The sequence below is a fragment of the Poromitra crassiceps genome, assembly GCF_964638095.1.
Source record: "Poromitra crassiceps genome assembly, chromosome: 5".
Taxonomy (NCBI): Eukaryota; Metazoa; Chordata; class Actinopteri; order Beryciformes; family Melamphaidae; genus Poromitra; species Poromitra crassiceps.
Window position 1 is genome coordinate 12,559,698 of NC_139642.1, and position 11,871 is coordinate 12,571,568.

General features: G+C 44.5%; 1 long non-coding RNA gene across 1 annotated transcript; it reads right to left on the reverse strand.

The window, feature by feature from the left end:
• Positions 1-1,475: 1,475 nt before the first annotated feature.
• Positions 1,476-11,598, reverse strand: LOC310777123. Its single transcript, XR_014552729.1, has 3 exons — positions 11,460-11,598; positions 1,647-1,810; positions 1,476-1,553 (listed from the first exon to the last, which is right to left on the reverse strand). It is a non-coding gene; the product is annotated as an uncharacterized lncRNA (long non-coding RNA).
• Between the last annotated feature and the right edge of the window lie 273 nt (positions 11,599-11,871).

The following is an 11,871-nucleotide window of genomic DNA, read 5'->3' on the forward strand; positions in this document are numbered from 1 at the left end:
GGTCCATTTACCTCGCGCCCCCTGCCGCTGGAACCGCCCACAGCGTAGGCTCGTTTGAGATGAGCAAATTCTGCGCAGATTCGACCAGCGCCTTGCTTGCCCCGTTGCATGATGGTTAGAAAGTTGTCCGACTTGCTCCGTCCTGCCCGACTGCGTGAGTCACGTGACTCTCGCGAGAGCGAGGCGGGCGCAGATTTGGAGCGAGGCGCCGCAGTTGCTCCCCACCAACTGCGTCCGACTGTGGATGACAGAGGATGACGAGAAACGCATCAAGCTGAGCGCCCATTGGTTCAACACAGGTGCATCACAAACCCACAGTGAAGTGTAGAAACTTCAATTTTATATCTATTCCAAGCTGTCACTCCATATTTTACATAAATACCACCTGGAATGCCTACATTAAAATAAAAATAAGGAATCTGAAGGGCTGTGTTATTTGAGCAGTGAGTGTGGGTGGCGCTAATGCATGTTTTAATTTGTTTACAAACCGCTGTTAAACAAAACTGTAGAAGAAGAAAAGCAGCAGTGAGTGTGCTGCGGGGGTGTTCGACTTGTTGACGCCTCGCCTGACTGTGCTCGCCTGCTCTCGTCTGCTTTCCAGGCGAGGCGGCAGTCATCTCAAACGAGCCTACTGTCGCAGAGCGTGAAACGCTGTGGGCGGTTCCAGCGGCAGGGGGCGCGAGGTAAATGGACCAATCAGACACGGAAATAGAGCAAGACAGCCTATCAAGATGCAGCGTCAAAGCGGCTTTTTCAGGAGGCAAGCCGCCGAGCGCTTCATGATGTGCACGTACCGTCAGCGGCACAGGAGGCGGGCAGAAGATCACAGCAGCACCGTCATCAATCGGCATTCGGCTTTGAAGACACATAATAACAAGAAGACGGATCAGCAATCGTCACTGTGTGAGCGACACACCAGACTCACACATTAGCTTTTTTTTTTTTTTAAAGGTCAAACAGTACCGACCCCAGGATACAACCGTCCCTTTGCAGCACAGAATTGCACTTTTTTTCCCCAAACAGTCAAGACCAAGTGGAACAAGTTTCAACTTCAATCAGAATTGCACTCCACCCCCCCCCCCCCCAAACAGTTAAGAACAAGGTTTCTGACTAAAACGTTTTCCCTTAGGGAAGAGAGAGAAGAAAAAAAAAAGAAAAAAAAATCTGCATCCTTTTTTGGTTAAACACTTTTTTTTAAAGGTCAAACGGTACCGACACAGGTCTTTTTTTTTGCTGTAGTTTCAGAGAGGGATGGACTATGGCTAGCAGTCAGTGGATGTAATGTGGTCAAAAGAAAATATAGTTACTATGAGAATAGGGGAAGTTAGCCCGGATGCCTTTCTGTCAAGCCATGATGCAGAAGATAGGAATTGCCGTACATCAGAATTGCTCAACTGACATCACTGATGACGTCGCGCCGCCAACACTTAGCCAATTTGAACTAAGAGGGGTTGTTCTACCTTGTATTCTTTTATAAGGTCCTCCCAAGGTTCACCCAGGTACATGAGACGACATTTCAGGATGCACTCTCTTCTTATGGTCATGTCTGCAGTCTGAGGAAGAACAGTTCTATTATTTAAATTGCATACACACTAAAAGACTCTTTGGCCATGGATCACACTGATACACAACTCATTCATAGATACCTCATCCAACACCTTCAAAGTTGTGGCAGTCTTGACTTTGACAGCCTCTCCCCTGCTCCTGACGATCCCCAGCAGTTTGCTCGAGTAATAGTCCAACTGTGCCATGGACTTGGTCTCCATTGGAACTATAGTGACCCTCATGAACTCAGCATTTATCTGGAAAACTAAAAACAGCAGAGTGAGAATTAAGAATTAAAGGGATAAGTCAGACTTTTGATGTGGGTATGAGGTACTTGCATAGTCAGTGTACTACATGCAGTTAAATGCAGCCGGCGCAGTTCCAGTTTGGGGAAATGGAGGCCGGCCACGTCAGGCAAGTACGTAGAGCTGTCTGAGTGTGAAGGGGCCATGACCAAAAACATTTAAAAAAAGCTTGCATACTGCTAGGGCCCTATTATAGGCCATCTGCTGGCCGTAGAGTCACACAACGGCAACTGTAAAGTTGATGTGTATAGATAGAGCTGAACGGTCACGTGACATTGGGGTGTGGGGTTGTGGTTTTTGCTCCAAGTGAAATGTTTTCTGGTCACTCAAGATGCAGTCACGGGTTGGCTTGGTTCCATCCATAAAACTCATATAACTTAAGGATGTTTCTAAATGTCTATGGACAAATGAATGGGAAACTCACTTCAAGATGATGGCAGCTCTATAGCACCTTGCACACAAAGAGAATCACAAGATTTTCAAACTTGCTGTCAAGGATCCGACACAGACTGCGAGGCCTCCAGAAAGACCCTGAAAGCCTCGGCATCCGCCCTCTCCTCCAGCTGTGCCTGCTCCCATGGTCACCATGCTCCGTGGTCCAGGAGCCGCTGGACGAAGGCCGCGCTGCACCTGTGATGCAGCACCACCTCAAGCCACGTCACGGGTCAGAACGCAGACGGGCTGGAGCAGCAGGCGGAAGCAGTCCAGGTGGTGGCGGGCGGCGCTGATGTAGAGAGGAGATTTGTGGAGGGCGTGTGATCACTGTCTATGTGAACAGGAACAGCAGCACGGAACCTGATGAGTTCCTGCAGTATGTCCAGCCTACCCGCCCAGACTGCGCTGTAGACCGGGCTGTATAGACAGACAGACAGACAGACAGGCAGGCAGACAGACAGACAGGCAGACAGACAGACAGGCAGGCAGACAGACAGACATACAGACACACACAGACAAACAGACAGACAGACAGACAGACAGACAGACAGACAGACAGACAGACAGGCAGGCAGACAGACAGGCAGGCTCATTTTGACCGTTAGATCTGTATGATCTCTCATGATATACCCAATTGAGAGAAATGCATTTATTGTGTTAAGATATCTTTTAAAAAGATGAAATAACACCAACATGTTAAAAGATAAAAAGAATAGTCCTAAAACCCCGGGAAATTCAAAATGAGATCAAAATGACCGCCTATGGCCGTTCGAAAATGCTCATATTTTCTTACCCTCTACCTAATTCATATGAAAACTATTTTAAATTAAAATATTGCACAAGGCACAAATACATTTCGATAAGGTCAAAAAGGCTGCCATGGCCGTTCTTGTGTTAAAAAGCTCTCTGCTTGTTACAAAGTGATTCTCTATCTCCACTTCCTTTCATATGACTATCTGCTCACATATGTTTTTTTCAAGAACCTTTGATAAAACCCTATGTATGGACACAGGTCTATAATTCTATAATTACCTTGTATAACCTTAATCCCTTTCTTATACAGTGAAACCACTCTGGCCAGTTTAAGATCATTGGGGACCTTGGCCTGATAGAGAGGTTCACAGTGTGAGTTATGCAAGGCACAACAGGCACAGCATTTTAAGTAGCCTAGGCCTATGGTGAACATGTCTCATCCAGTGGGCTAGCTCGGGGTGTTAGCATTAGTAGCCAGAGTTGAAGTTTTGTTGTGAATCATTCATCTGAACTAGGCTCAAGGGCGATTCTAGGATCAGAGCTCTACACTAAATCCCATGACACTGGATAACATGATTACGGGTAACATGATTTTCTATATATATTTTAATTTACAACAATAATACTTTTTTATTACGTATTAACACGTTCACTGCCGTGGACGAGATATCTCGTCAAGCAGAAACCAACGCTTGACTGCCGTGGACGAGATATTATCAAACCCTTTTACGTCTGCTATAAAAATATGGGAGCCACCGAACGTGTACAACCCATTCCACCGACCCACTAAGTTGCGACAGTGCTCTCCCAGACTAGAGAAAGCGAGCCAAAACTGCAGGGAAAAGCGTGAGGAAACCATTCTCATACTGTAGAATGGTTTGGCGAAAACGCTTTCGCGCTGGCGCACAACGGTGGCGCACAACGGTGGGGGGTTCCAAAAATAGACTGGGTGCAACACACTTTGAAACACGCAGCATGAAGCCAATCGCAAAAGCTTCATCAAAGCTCTCAACCGAAACCCCAAGAAACGAGCGAGCCCCATCCAGGTTCGCCCGACGAGGGGCCGCCAGGCAGCAGACAGGCAGCAGAAACTCGCTTGTGACACACCCGCTGCAGCCACGGAGGGAGGAGGCGAACACACACGGAGGGAGGAGTTTGAAGGAGAGGGGGGTTTCCTGCTGTTATGGAGGAAAATACTGTTCAAAACTATTGTTTAGATGTCTGACGTCTTACTGATGCCAAAAATAAATGGTTAAAGTGACTGTTCTATCGAATTTCACAAAAAGGCATTTTTCTCAGCTTTCAATTTCAGACGCTGAAACCATGCTGTATTCAACTGCTAATGCCTACATAACTACTAACTCTACAAACTAACTCTTTTAGACAGAGAAAGCACACATTCTATTAGTTCTTTTGAGATATTTTGTGTTCACAAAATCCTAACAGAAAATAATCCTCGGCTCTTGAAAGATGAGCCAGAATCCTCAAAAAAACCCTTGGCAGAAGCTACCTACAGTAAAAAAAAATCTGTTGGCAGTGAATGTGTTAAGTAACATGAATTTTTACATTAGAAAATGAAAAAATGAATATATGATGTTTGAATAAGTATCCAACCCCCTTCACTTTGGCAAACCTCAACTGAAATACACAATGCTGCAACGTATGTGCATGGGCAAAACAGAAGCTAATACTAATACTGGCTAGGTATCAGCTTTCAACTCAAGTCTTAAACCGCTACTGTCACCGGGTGGTGTCTTTAATAAAAACCCTTTTTTCTGTTGGGGAGCAACAACAAAATGCAAGGCGGGGGCAGAATAAAATAATGTGTCCTTTATTACAACAATATATATATAACTAATCCAATGGATAAAAAAGGTGCAAAGTTCATGGAAGTTCCAGTCCTCCTCAATTGTCCCTTGTCCTCGCTCCCGAAGACAGGCAGCAGACGAGTCCTTCGTCTGCCGGGGACGGCCGATCACAGCAGCAGCTTAGAATAAAAACAGATATCTCGTCAGGGGGATGGTCTTCCTTAAAATCAGTCTGTTGTAAAGCTAAAACGGGGCACTCGATAAGGCTTAGCTGGGAAGATATTTAACAAAATAAAAATAGTCCACGGCACACCAAGAGTTCAACTCAGGAACAAATCAAATAAATAAATGTTATGATTGCACTGCAAATAAACCCACTTCAAATCAAACGAAATAAGACCCAGTCCAAACTGTCATAGCCTAGCAATCCGTGTATGTTGTGTTCTTTCATTTTTCCGTTTCAAAACCAAATCGGAAAAACCAAATAACGGTTTCGTTTTTTTCTTTTTCCGTTTTAAAACCAAAACGGAAAAACGGAAAATCCCAAAACGAAAAAACAGGAGGTTTTTCTGTTTTAAAACTAAACGGGAAAAGGGGAAAATCAAGTTTTATTTGTTTTGTTTTGTTTCTGTGATATTTGGATATTTTTGGAAACCCCCGTGAATGCTGGGAAAACGAGGAGAGGAGAGGAGGATGCGTGACATTTCCGCGGAAGTTTGAGTCTCAGAAAACAGGAAGAGAGGAGTTGTATGGTCTGAAGTTTGCTTGTTACGTTTTGACAACTTATTGCAGTTATGACCGCACTTGAACCTTATCATAACTTGATCCACGAACTGTTTGAAAGTGGACAAACATACTCCGAGATCAGTGCCGCTCTGCAGCTTTCTGGTTAGTAACGTTATTTCGTTATTTTTTATGTTGTTTGTCGTTTTTATGTTTTCCTCTCCATGTGGCCATGCTTTCAAACTTATATCAGCTAAAACAGATGTTTAGGTAACGTTACATTAACGTTAGCCTGCAAGCTAACGTTAGCTTTCAGCTGTTATATTTGAGGCAAACCTGCCGCTCATGTTGTGGTGTTGTACAGTATAACGTAGCGACTAGCTAGCTTGTCTGTCTGACCGTCTGCATGTCTCTTTGTCTGTCAATCTGTCTCACTGTCTGTCTACCTGACTGTCAGTCAGCAGATAGACAGACAGTGAGACAGACAGTCAGTAGCTTACATCAGTCAGTGACTAACTGACTTTCTGACTGTCTGCACGACTGTCTGTCTCACTGTCTACCTGACTGTCTGTCTGTCTACCTGACTGACTGTCTGTCTGTCTCACTGTCTACCTGACTGTCTGTCTGTCTACCTGACTGTCTGTCTGCCTGTCTACCTGACTGACTGTCAGTCAGCGTCTCTCTGACTGACTGTGTGTTTCGCCGGTCTACCTCACTGACTGATGTCTGTCTGCCTGACTGTCACACTGGATGTTATGTAATTTAGTGTATAGCTTTCCATTGTTGCTTTGAATTTGACATTAGGCCAGCCATGACAATAGAGGCCTCTTTTAGGTCTGTGACCTCTGACCCCTTTTGTTTTTGCCCATAGTCTTCTGCACGGTGCAGCCACAGTCTTCATCACCAGTGTCAGGCCCAGTCTCCTGAAAGGTTCCGCCTGTGTCATTGGTGTCCGGGCCATCGTCCAGGGTTGCTCCACCCTTCAGCCCAACCTCCTGGACACCCTCTACACCTGTTGTGCCTGTTCGTCGCTGCCCAGGCCACATCACCTGCTCACTTCCTGCATGGGGCGACTACTTAATTTGAACATCCTGGACTCAATCTCCCAGAATCTTTCACACCATCACCTCTCACTCACCTCATTAGTGCCCACGATCAGGATTTGATTACCCCACCTTCATAGCCTGGGTAAACCCAGCCTCCACATGACCTCTATCATCTATCATACTATCAGCACCGAAGAAATGTACACTACAGGCATAGCCTGTGACGTCACGTTGAAGGCTGGGTTTACCCAGGCTACCACCTTCATCCTAGCCTGGGTAAACCCATCCCCCACGTGACCTGCTCTCAGACCTGTTCTCAGTCACTATGACTAGGACTGGGAACTGAGAGAGCAGGTCACGTGGGGGCTGGGTTTACCTAGGCTACCTTCATCCTGCCTTTTATAAATGGTTATACTTGCAACCAGGGTCTAAGCTGATATATTTCATACATCTTTGTACCAGCTAACATCCATGCCTCTACATACATGCAATATTATTAGTCTAAAGTTTAGACTTAGACTACCAACCAGCAAATATCTCCAAATAAAAGCTGAGAGGACTATCAGCATATCAACTTCTTGGTTTAACAGTCTACATATAAAATTGTATTTTTTTTTCTTTTACCAAAAAGTCGTTCTACTCTTACAGGCAGGGCTATGTCGAACACGGACCATAGACAAGTAGCTAGTGCCAAGTACTGTAGCTTAAAAAAATGACCAGCAGGTCAATTCACACTCTTACATAAAGGTGGCTATGTGATAGACCAGTGGTTCTGACCCTTTTCCTTTCAAGGACCCCTATGAGGACCACAATGGAATAAGCCTTTGGGCTTTATTGTGTTTTCATCCTCAGCGATTCTTTTATTTTAAATTTCTCTTCTATGTTAGTGTGTTGGCAAGACGTGCCCTTTTTAATCACCAAATAAAACCATACCATAATTTAGTCCCCAAATTAGGGCCACTGACCCATTTGATTGGGGGGGACTCTCACACACAAATCTGAGAACATTGTTATGTAATTTTGTCCAGAACTCCATAACTGTCTGCATTGTAGAGAGAGATATGACAGATTTGCTGGGGCCTCTGTGTATAATCTAGAGCAGTGGTACTCAGCCTTGCCCTACTCAGGAGACACTGACAAAAACAAAGCTTTGAAAGAGCCACAATCCAAGTCCCTTTCCTCCCATTATTTTATTAGATTTGTATTTATTTATTTTAAGTAGCCGCATGTGGCTCTAGAGCCTCGGGTTGAGTATCACTGATCTAGAGAATGAGTGATATTGTACCAGCCTTAAGCTATACTCTGTATTCCTCCGCTTGCAAGCTATAATATATTCATCTGAGACCAACCTCTGACTCCAGAATCTTTATTCAAGTATTTTACATCATGCAGTGTCAACTTTTGACCATTAAAGCTGTTTGGCATATCATGTCTACTAAAATGTACTGACTGCATTTGTAGTCAATTCTAAATACTTGAGGGGAAAGGGTGGGCATTGGACCTTTGTAGACCATATTACAGTAGCTATCATTTAGCACAATTTTATCTGTAGCTGATATCCATCCATACCTTAATTGCCTGGAGAGTTTGGTCTTCACCTGCTTTAATTGTAAAGGATCTTAAGTGTATGATTTGGTGCTGTATAAATACAATTGCTTCACCTATATATTTTTAATTCAGCAAATCAATAATCAGCTGTGTTCAAAATCAAATTTAGTATCCATTTTGTCTGTTTAAACAATTGACACATATTCAAATAGTATTTGTAATTTACTTTGAACAAACATATCTAATACATGTGGCAATGCATATTTTGAACAAGCATATACATGCGGCAATAATACATATTAGGAAATGTAAACCTTTTTAATAAAAATAAATAAAAAAAGACCAAACTGTCTTGTCTTATCCGAACTCTGCATCATCTATTCAAATTGCTCCTGCCAGAACTACCTTTTGTATAATAATCAATTGACCGATGACCAAAAGGGTGGACAGGGTGGAGTGACCTGACACGGCCTAGAGTGTGTTCTATTGAGTGTGATCAATAGAACACATGAGAAAAAATAGATTAACAGAACCTTTAAAGGAACACTGCAAAGGATGAAGGTGGGGCATAGATTGAGGTGGGGTAATTCAATCCTGATTGTGGGTACTAATGACGTGTGTAACTGGCAATGGTGAGAAGTGATGTGAAGGATTCTCTGAGATTGAGTCCAGGACGTTTAGCTTGGGTTTTTGAACAGCTGCCCCTTCAAATGGTACATTTATTTGAAACAGATACACAAATCACAAGCTGGTCTAGTTAAGTGTCAGTTGATGTATAGTTCAAATTAAGTAGTCGCCCCATGGAGGAAGTGAGCAGGTGATGTGGCCTGGGCAGCGACGAACAGGCAGGTGTAGAGGGTGTCCAGGAGGCTGGGCCGAAGGGTGGAGCAACCCTGGAGGATGGCCCCAATGACACAGGTGGAACCTTTCAGGAGACTGGGCCTGACACTGGTGATGAAGACTGTGGCTGGGCCGTGCAGAAGACTATGGGCAAAAACAAAAGGGGTCAGAGGTCACAGACCTAAAAGAGGCCTCTATTGTCATGGCTGGCCTAATGTCAAATTCAAAGCAACAATGGAAAGCTATACACTAAATTACATAACATCCAGTGTGACAGTCAAGCAGACAGTCAGTGGCAGACAGACATCAGTCAGTGAGGTAGACAGGCGAAACAGTCAGTCAGAGAGACGCTGACTGACAGTCAGGTAGACAGGCAGACAGACAGACAGACAGTCAGGTAGACAGTGAGACAGACAGTCGTGCAGACAGTCAGAAAGTAAGTTAGTCACTGACTGATGTAGGCTACTGACTGTCTGTCTCACTGTCTGTCTATCTGCTGACTGACAGTCAGGTAGACAGACAGTGAGACAGATTGACAGACAAAGAGACAGGCAGACGGTCAGACAGACAACCTAGCTAGTCGCTACGTTATACTGTACAACACCACAACATGAGCGGCAGGTTCGCCTCAAATATAACAGCTGAAAGCTAACGTTAGCTTGCAAGCTAACGTTAATGTAACGTTACCTAAACATCTGTTTTAGCTGATATAAGTTTGAAAGCATGGCCACATGGAGAGGACAACATAAAAACGACAAACAACATAAAAAATAACGAAATAACGTTACTAACCTGAGCAGCGCGGAGCACCAAAACGCTGCAGAGCGGCACTGATCTCGGAGTATGTTTCTCCACTGTCAAACAGTTTGTGGATGAAGTTATGATAAGGTTCAAGTGCGGCCATAACTGCAATAAGTTGTCAAAACGTAACAAGCAAACTTCAGACCATACAACTCCTCTCTTCCTGTTTTCTGAGACTGAAACTTCCGCGGAAATGTCGCGCATGCGCCTCCTCTCCTCTCCTCGTTTTCCCAGCATTCACGGGGGTTTCCAAAAATATCCAAATATCACAGAAACAAAACAAAACAAATCTTGATTTTCCCCTTTTCCCGTTTAGTTTTAAAACAGAAAAACCTCCTGTTTTTTCGTCTTTTGATTTTCCGTTTTTGTTTTAAAACGGAAAAAGAAAAAAACCAAACCGTTATTTGGTTTTTCCGATTTGGTTTTGAAACGGAAAAACGAAAGAACACAACATACACGGATTCTAGCCCACGTTAAAGCGCTGGTATTAAAACCCCCACTTGATGGATAACTATAGTTTAAAAGGCGTCAATATGGGCGCCGATAAATAGCTTGCTGCGCTGGTAAAGGGTTGTAGAGAAGGGTGTAAGAGAGGGACTTAACTGGAGGAAGGGCGGAACGCGTCCCCACCCCTCCACTTTGGTCCAAGGCCTCTTCTCTCGAACACCGGATGGCACTGGAACGGGAACGGCTGGCTAGTTCTCCCTGGTGACTGGGCTGGCTCTCCCGGACGGCTTCCTGGGTGTAGCAGACGGCCGCTGTGGCTGTAGTAGGGCTCACGCGAAGGTGACTAATTGTATTGGGTCCCTAAACCAGAATGTGCGATCCAGCATGAGAAATCTGGGTGTCTTTTTTGATCAGGCCATGCTCTTTGAAAAACATATTAAGTCCCTGTCACGTACATGCTTTTTTCATCTTAGAAATATTTCAAAGCTCAGGTCCATTGTGTCACACTCCGAGCTAGAGATGATTATACACGCTTTTGTGTCATCTCGCTTGGATTATTGTAATTCTCTTTTTACTGGCCTTTCCAAATCCTCTCTGGACCATCTTCAATTAATCCAAAATGCTGCTGCCCGTTTACTGACCAGGTCCAGTAAGTATTGTCATATCACTCCAGTCCTGGCCTCGCTGCACTGGCTTCCGGTTAGTTTCAGAATCCAGTTCAAAGTGCTCGTTATAACATACAGAGCCCTGCATGGTCAGGCACCGGCATACCTGGGTGATCTGCTCCTTTCTCATGTTCCCAGCAGGTCACTGAGGTCTGCTGACCAGTGCCTTTTAGTTGTTCCCCGTACTAGGCTCAAAACCAAAGGGGATCGAGCTTTTGAGTCCGTGGCACCAAGGCTGTGGAACTCTCTTCCTCACGATCTGAGAACTGCTGCCTCTGTGGACATTTTTAAGCGGCGGCTAAAAACGCTTCTATTCACACAGGCCTTTGTCTAGGGACTCACTCTTTTAATTTTATTTCAATTTTATTTGACTGCTCCTCTGAAATTTGATCTGTAGTCCTGTATTTTTGTATTTGACTGTTATTTGCTTTTGTCTTTTTGTTTTGTTTTTCTGTTGTTATTTTATCCTGTATGTATTTTAACTTGTGAAGCACTTTGTGAGTTTTCTCTGTGAGAAGTGCTATATAAATAAAATTTACTTACTTACTTACGCTGTCTCCCGGACCTCTCGAGCACGGACGGGTGCTTGTGGTTCTGCTGCAACAACAGTCTGGTCGGGTTTGGCTCTCAACCGCTTTCTGGCTCGTCTCTTCCAGGCACACTCTCAATGTCTGCTTCCCTCCAGCTCTCCCTCTGTCCTCTCGGCTGCTGCTTAAATAAGAAAGCCAGGGGGAAACCAAACTGCCCGCACCTGTGTGCAATTGGTGCCAATCAAACCCCTGTGGCAAGAGTAGAAGGCGTGGCACTCAATCTCTCACACACACACACACACATAGACACTAGTCACCCTGTGACACCACCAAAGTGACATCTGGTTTGACGTACGTGTTGCTTTCTGAGATACTTTTCTGCTGACCAAAGTTGTTGTTTTTCGCACCCTTCTGTGTAAATTCAG